The following is a 7,818-nucleotide window of genomic DNA, read 5'->3' on the forward strand; positions in this document are numbered from 1 at the left end:
CAAACAAAACTGCCACACCCTGCCAAAAATGACCCAGATGTCACTCCAAAGGTCACCCAACCAAAAATCTCGGATGAGTCGGTCTTTGAAGATCCTTTGGAAACGCTCTCCAGAAGAAGACACCCTAACGTGATTAAGCTGGTCCGTTATGCCGTTACGCCACCAATTAGACATAATGAATCAGGCGATAAGCACTTCCCTTGCAGGAAGGCTTTTGCGTCAGTGGCCCACATTTCTGGGTCAAAGCATGTTTATAATAATGTTTCTTAACAAGAGAGTCATTTTTTCCCATAAGCGTTCTCAACTTCTGAAATCCAAACACAAAGTCACCGCTCCAGAGTTTGTTATCATTCCTGTCCGGAGAGCTGACGATAGTTTCACGTGAAAGTGTCGTGAAACTGCTGCATAAGGGACGCAAGAGAAAGAAATAGAAATAAATGCTTTCATCAAGTGGTATTGCTGTGTAGGCTGTGGGTATCTGTTTGTTGGATGTGCGCCTTTAAGGGGTGTGGCCCAGTGAGTGATGTCAGGAGTTGGAGTCAGTTGGCCGGTTAGCCTGCATGTGAGCATCTTTGAGTGTGTGTTGTGGGAATATATAAAGTGCCTCTAATCAACCTACAGTAAAGACAAGTTGTTCTAGTAGGCTTTTCCTGACTCTCTTTAATTTTTTGCTTTCTAGAAAAAAAAATATACATCCCATTGTCATAGGCTTTTCCTGATTTAGATTTTTTTTTTTTTTTGCTTTCCAGTAGAAGTACGAAGGTTTAACGCTAGCACTGCTTAGTTTTTGGAACTGTTGATAATTCCCTAAAACTTAACTCAGGTCCAAAATCCAGCTGACATCCCCAAAATATGATGCTGCCATCACCATGCTTCCCTGTTAGTGAAAAGTTATGTTCTCTTAATTCCAGTCTGCCCCCCCAACCCCCACCCCGACGCAAAAAAAAAAATCTTCAAAGTCCATTATCAAACTGTGGTGCATTGCAGTAACAACACAAAATCAAAATGTTCCACAAAATCTCATTTGTTTCTCCTCAAGAGATGATCAACTGTTTCCGCAGCCCCACAACTACTATCCGCACCCCCCCGCCTCCGAAGCCTCCCTTCTATATGGCCTTTGTGTACCCCCCCCCACCCCCCTTGTGGAGCCCATCCGTGTTCACCCCCTTTACACTTAAACAGCCAATAGGAAAAGGCAGACTGATCTGGGTGTGGACTGAGCTGGAGGAGGAGGTAGCAAGGTGGGGAGGGAGGCGCGAGGAGGTGGGGGGGGGGGCTGACCGGACAGGACCAAATACCCAACTAGTCAGCCAGCCAGACGGGCAGCAGGCAGTAAAGAGAAACATTTCACACGTTGGTGAAGATCCCGCCGTTTTGCTCAATGGCTCGACACAGCTTCAGGTTCCACTACACCTGAGTGGAGCAGCCGGGCGACCGACCTCGGGTGGAGGGGGTGGTGGGGAGGGTTGGGGGGGGGGAATGCTTCAGAAGAACTTTCCCGACATGGACGTGCAAGCAGAGATGGCGAGGGGCCGGGCGGGAAGTTGCGTTGAGTTTCACAGTGTCAGGGTGAGTGGCTTTCACGCACAAGATGAAGTGATAGCTGATGATGGTGATGATGATGATGATGATGATGATGATGATGACAGGTCACATGTTGGGAGCGAGGGGTGTGGGAATTTTGGGAGAAAACAGGAAAAGTTTTTCCACTCATTTGTTTCACACACTCAGAGATGAGTGTCGAAGGTCAATGTTCCTTTTTGAAATTCACCTGTAAAGATGACTTCCTGTGTTTGTTCAGAAATGGCCTCCCAAAACTTTTTGGTGGGTCTACCCACTTAGACACGGCTGCCCAATTTCACATTGCTGAGTGAAACTGGTTCGGGACCCCGTTGCAAAATGGCTGACTTTGTGTTGATTTGGGAATGGCTTCTCGAGACTGAGTGATTCTCTCCGAATCTCACCATGCCAGCTCAACTTTTCAGCAGCGGGAACGACGCTGACCGCCAGCCAAACCTCTTTTGAGAATTCCGCACATGAAGCTTGATTTCATAATGCAAAAATCTCCACGGTTCACCCAAAGTATGGATCAAGTCGGAGGTATTTCCGCAGATACGCCAAAGCATTATTAACGTGTTTGCTAAACGTCAACGTGATCAAATAGCCGAGTGGACATGCAGATCAATCCAAATTGGGATTTGCTGCGTCAATCCTATTCGAAGCACAGCGATGAGCATGTCTTTTTTTTTTTTTTTTAAATCCGTCACAGTGAAGGATATTCATGATGGGATGAATCCAAACCGCGCATTATCTCCAAGGATTATGAATCACATGAAGATTGATGCCCATGTCAATATTTTTTCTTCTTTTTGTGACCTACTTCTCGTCTGCGGCCATGTTTTTTTTTTTTTTTTTTTTTGGTGGGATTACAGACGTGTGAGTGCAAGTGTATGGTAAGGAAGTAGTCAGGTGGCACCACGTGAGGTCACCGCCAGACATAAAGGAATGCCCGTCGACGGCGTGTGAAGCGACTTCCAACGCCACCGGCTTGCGAGTCATGTCGGCCTTTAATGTTTTGACAAAAATTTTGGCTCACATCGATCCGTCCGTTTCACAAACTGCTTATCCTGTTCTGGGCTTGGAATAAACCCCGGATTAATCATTTTGACTCGCAGTCGCTGAGAAGCGATCGCACATCAACCACACGAAGGGCGGCCGCAACCTGAGCTAACCTCGACCGCCATCGTCACCTGAACACATTTGCCAAAACTTTAACTGCAAAGCCAACCCCTTAATCCGAGCCCTAAATTTTCAGGACAACCCATCCTGAATACCAGTGACAAACTTTCAACCTTAATCAGATCCCCAAAGGTCCTGTCGAAACTCTCTCTCTCTCTCACTCTCTCAACCTGCGACATTCATTCTGAAAAAAAACACCCCTAAAACAAAGGAGAATATTTAGTACACTATTTTGATAGGTACGATCTGCTGCGTTCGAAAAGGAAAGGAGGATGTTGAGCATTGGTGCGGCTTTTATTTTGATAGATGTCTACTTCCTCACTGAGTCAATGCCGAGCAATTCGGTGACCAACGGACTTTGATTTGAATGCTACATGACAGGTGTCATATGCTGCTAAATTAGCATCATTAACTAAATTAGCATCATTAACAAACAATCAATCCCTGGAAATATCCAAAAGCAACCTCAAAATGGTGCTTCAACTCAAACCAAACAAATACGTCCAATAAGCCATCCGCCATTTTTGTGTTTATGTTTGATTGTATTCACAAAACTCTTGAGATCAGAAGCGACAAGCATATCGTCCGCTTCTCGGCGTTCTTGAATGCATCGTTAGCCAAAGTTTGGCTAACGGCTAATAGTTGTAAATGTAAACGCACCCATCCTAGTTTGACTCCCGATCATGTTTACCGTATTGTTTACCGTATATCTCAGTCGTGTATGTCCTCAGCGCCTACGTGGCATAAACGCCGCGAATGAACGTTTTCGACATCTTCCTAGTGGCGGTCATGTGTGAGACGCGGGTTGAGAGAAACGCATCGGGAGGTCAGTGAGGCCATCGGCCTCGTATGAAAGCACGCATGCGCGCGTGTGGAGATTCTCATTAAGTGCTGGTTCGGTTCTGGTATATCATTACCTCTCCCAAGTCATAACATGCTCGGCGATACCGACGATGTACTGTGTATGCACTTAAACATGTATGTGTGTGTGTGTGTGTGTGTGTAAGACAAGTGCAATGTATTCAGGCATGCATTTGTTCTTGCATGACTGATTTCATAGATGGAGTGTTTCTAGAGCGTGTGTGTGTGTTTGTGTTATAACGTGAGTGTGAGGTACAGAAAGCTAAGCGGTAACAGCTCAAAACAAAAAGAGAGTCCATTAAGATCGTCCTGATCTCTTTTTTTGTATGTGTGAATGTCTTAGATCTTAAGGTTAACGTAAGGTTAGTCATTTATCGATTGTAGCCGGAGGAACACTTTGGACACTTTGTCAAAACCTGTCTCCGTTACAGATGAACATAATAATCGATCAATCGGCCCATCGTGTGAAAGTGATGATTTTGTTTACCCTCGTCCCTGAGTTCAACCTGTTTGACTCCTGCCACTCAACAGACGCTGGCGTTTTGCCAGCCTTCTTTCGAAAAAAAAAAAAAAAAGAATTAATCTGACCTATGTTATTGGTGGTTCTCCCCTGGGTGGGCTCTGAGTCGAGACTTGAGTGACTTATAGCAAAGAGAGTCGGGCCCCCATCACACCTTCGGACGGGAGGTAGCGACTCGGCGGGTTGGGAAGTCTGAGACGTCAGGGTGGCGGCAGGAGGTATTAGGCCAGCTGTAAGAGGCGAGGGGGATTAAGCCCGGCTGACCCTGCAGAAGTGGACTGGGGGGAGGGGGGCGGGGGGGGGAAGTTGAAAGAAGTGAAGGATGTAAGGTAGTAGTGGAGCGTTTGACGAGATGGCCCTTGGCACTTGTTGGCAATGGTCAACTTTTAGAGTGGCGGTGAGAGGAGTAGCTCCCCCTGCTGCTCAGAGCGCAGAACTGAATCTTTAAAAGTTTGAAGAATCCGAAAAAAATCCAGCCACTTGCTTGCTTGCTCACCATTTGCACACACTGTTCAAAATTTGAAAATGATCAACACCGCTGGCTGTAGTTTGCACATCTGTTTCACAGTTTGGAGGTTGAGGGTTTGAAGCCGGCTTTTCTTGTGTGGCGTTTGCATGACCTCTGCCAAATCCGGCTTCCTCCCACATTCCCCAAAAGATGCCTCTGAAGTTAACTGAAACCTCCAAACCGGCCCTCGACGTGTGAATTGATGAGATTATTTCCAGAGCGTAGCTGCTCTTTCTCTCAGCAACATGGCCGCTGACACGGAACAGGCATTTTTTTTTTTTTTTTGCCATCGTGACTTCGACAGATTGACGCCATTTCTGGACTTCTGTCGGCCAATAATCACATCGCTGTGGGTCCGTAATTCTCCCGAGCTCGTGTAGCTGTTGGACCCGTCTCCTTTTTGGCAACTTTGTGATGTTTACGCCTCTTTAACCAGACAAATCACAGCAAAAAAAACAAAAAAAAACAACATGCGCTGGCTAAAAGTAATTTTTTGCCGTCACAAATATTTGCCGCTTTGGCTCCATTTCGCAAGTTGGACAAAACATTAGGTACAGCTATTGTCTTGGTTCTCTGACCTCATGTTTGCAGCCGCTGGGATTTATGTTCACACTTTGTCATGACAAATGCGCACGCGCATGCGCACACACACACACACACACACACACGTTGCGTTGGCGCAATGCCATCGGTGTTGTTCTCCTTACTTTTTTTTTTCACCTCTAAATGAGGAAGCCATGTTGTCTCTCCTTGTAAATATGAGGGACCCCCCTCCTCGCCCCCCTCCACCCCCGCCTCCGACCCAAATCCCAAGATCAGCATGCAAAGCTTCCTCTATGCGACCCCTGAACTTTTTTGTTTATTATCTGACATGAATTTGGTGGGAACTCCTCGAGAAGTCCTAACCTTACGTTAGCTGCAGCTGGTGGTCCCCGGCACCCCCCTCCCGAGGTGGAATGCGGCCTTCAGACCGCTTGGCTCCTGACCTCTCAGATGCGATACGAGAGCGATGCTGTGAACGTGACGCCTGACTGACGCGCACGCGGAAGTCGACTCGCGCGCTTATCTCGTGTTGATTAGCTTTTTGGTGGCTCCGCGTCTGGATTCTCCAGCTGAGAGCTTGAGAGCTCCGTTGAGCTTTCAATTTGAGTCCTTCGTGGACGTTCAATTACACTGGTGCCCGAGTCAAAGCACGACTGACTTTCCAAGACCAGTTGACACTAACCCAACTTGGGTAAAAAAAAAAGGACTAACCTGCTATTTTTGGGGGATTCTGAATTTTTGCACTAAAGGACCCAATTTTCTGAGTTGATCAAGATATAACGATCCAATTTTCTGAGTCGCTTTGTGCAAAAATAAGTTCAAAAGTTGGCTCAAATGAGCCGCACGAATATCCTCGATACATTCTGCGCTTCACTTTAAAATGTCAAAAATGTCGTGAGCCCACTTGAGCTCTTGGTGACTCATTTTCTTACAGGTAGATTAAAAAGCAACTCAATTTGGCTCATGCTGAAAAATGTGACCGACCAACTCGCAGCGAGTTGGTTCGGTCACATTTTTCAGCTTTTGACTACAGTTATTTTTGACCAAAAACCCTTTGGAAAGTGACATGTACAAAAATATTTTGGTTGCGTTGTCTTTGATTTCCAGCGACAATTTTAGCATCTAAACGGCACGACTGTGCCATTGATCTGGGGAACAGGAAATTCAGTTCATGGGTCCCTCACCCACTGAACTCTGTTTTCCGATGACACTTTCCACATTCAAACCATAGAATGTGGCTAAAATCACTGAACGGGCCATTTCAGCACTGCATGGCATCACAATAACAACAACAACGGTGGTAGTAGTAATAGTAGTAGTAGTAGTAGTAGTACAGCACATGGCAGGACATCAGCAGCATGTCAACTCTCTGCAGGCACACTGCACTAATCTGATTAGTCAGGTCACCGTTTGCGCGTGTATACGTGTATGTGTGTGTGTGTGTGCACGCGAGGACAGTGGCCAGGCTCAGACGTCTGCGTCTCTGTCTTGTGTCTCCCCACTATCATGACATGTCTGTTTGTCTGTCTGATTCTCCAGAAAGGTCTGAAACAAAAGAAAGCAACAAAAAAAACCCGGCTATTTTTCTCAGGCACTTGTGGAAGGTCTCCTAAGTAGCAGAGAAATGGAAATTTTGGTTTTGTTGGGAAGCTCTTTCGAGCGCGTTCATGTCAGTGTCTGTCGGTGGGCTGTCATTCAAAGACTTGGGTTGCGGGGTGTGGGGGGGGGGGAGGGCTGGGATATTACATTTTGTGTTATGAACCAATGGGGAAGCCGGGAGTGAGCCCTGTCAACTCTGCCTAGCAGCAAGTGGGAGCTTGTGTCACATGGACAAAGAAAAAAAAAAGCATATATTTATACAGGTACATCCTAGCACTTCCTTCTACTACATACGACCAAAACAACATCCTACTAATACTTCTGCTACTACTGCGACCAGTGCAATATACCTAGCATATTGGTTTGTGTTACAGTAGGCTGTAAAATTTGTGTCTGACATCACCTTACGGACACGACACGGAAAAGAAAGGAAAAGTCTGTAAAGTTGTCTCTGTTGTCCTCCTTTGGCCAGCAGAAACCGTGCTGCAAACAGCGTAGGCAGGCATCGCACGCGGCGTTTTCCAACCACAACACCGACACGCCCTGGACCCAGTCTGGCGCTCTGCTCTGAATCCTGCAGACAGACCAAAGCGGACTAGACTGCTGCTGTCCGAAATAACATAGGGGAAAATGACAGCTCGCCTCGAAAAGCATCTGCAACGGTTCCAACTTAAGCTGGACCGTCATTTAACTGAGCCAGAACATGCCGAGAGCTGCTTCGAATATGATGGTGGATGCCTGCTGAGCATTGCGGCTTGTTAGTGGATTGGCATAAAATGCTCAAGGCCGGATATTGCCCGTTCTGGGTGCTTTCACGCGGCAACATGGCATCAAATAATTTGATGGGTTCACTTGCAACCGAGGGAGAGAAGAGTGAGTGGTGGGTGTTACATTATGTTACTGATACTACTTTGGAAGTAGGGAACTTCGCAGGTCGACTTGTGTACCTTGTTTTGTCCTCAAAAGTATGTGGCTTTTCCGCCTTTCTGGTATTTTTCTACAAGAAAGGGGCTGTGAAACCCAAATTCAAATGACTATAACTGGTACT

This window comes from Hippocampus zosterae, chromosome 12 (assembly GCF_025434085.1).
Source record: "Hippocampus zosterae strain Florida chromosome 12, ASM2543408v3, whole genome shotgun sequence".
Taxonomy (NCBI): Eukaryota; Metazoa; Chordata; class Actinopteri; order Syngnathiformes; family Syngnathidae; genus Hippocampus; species Hippocampus zosterae.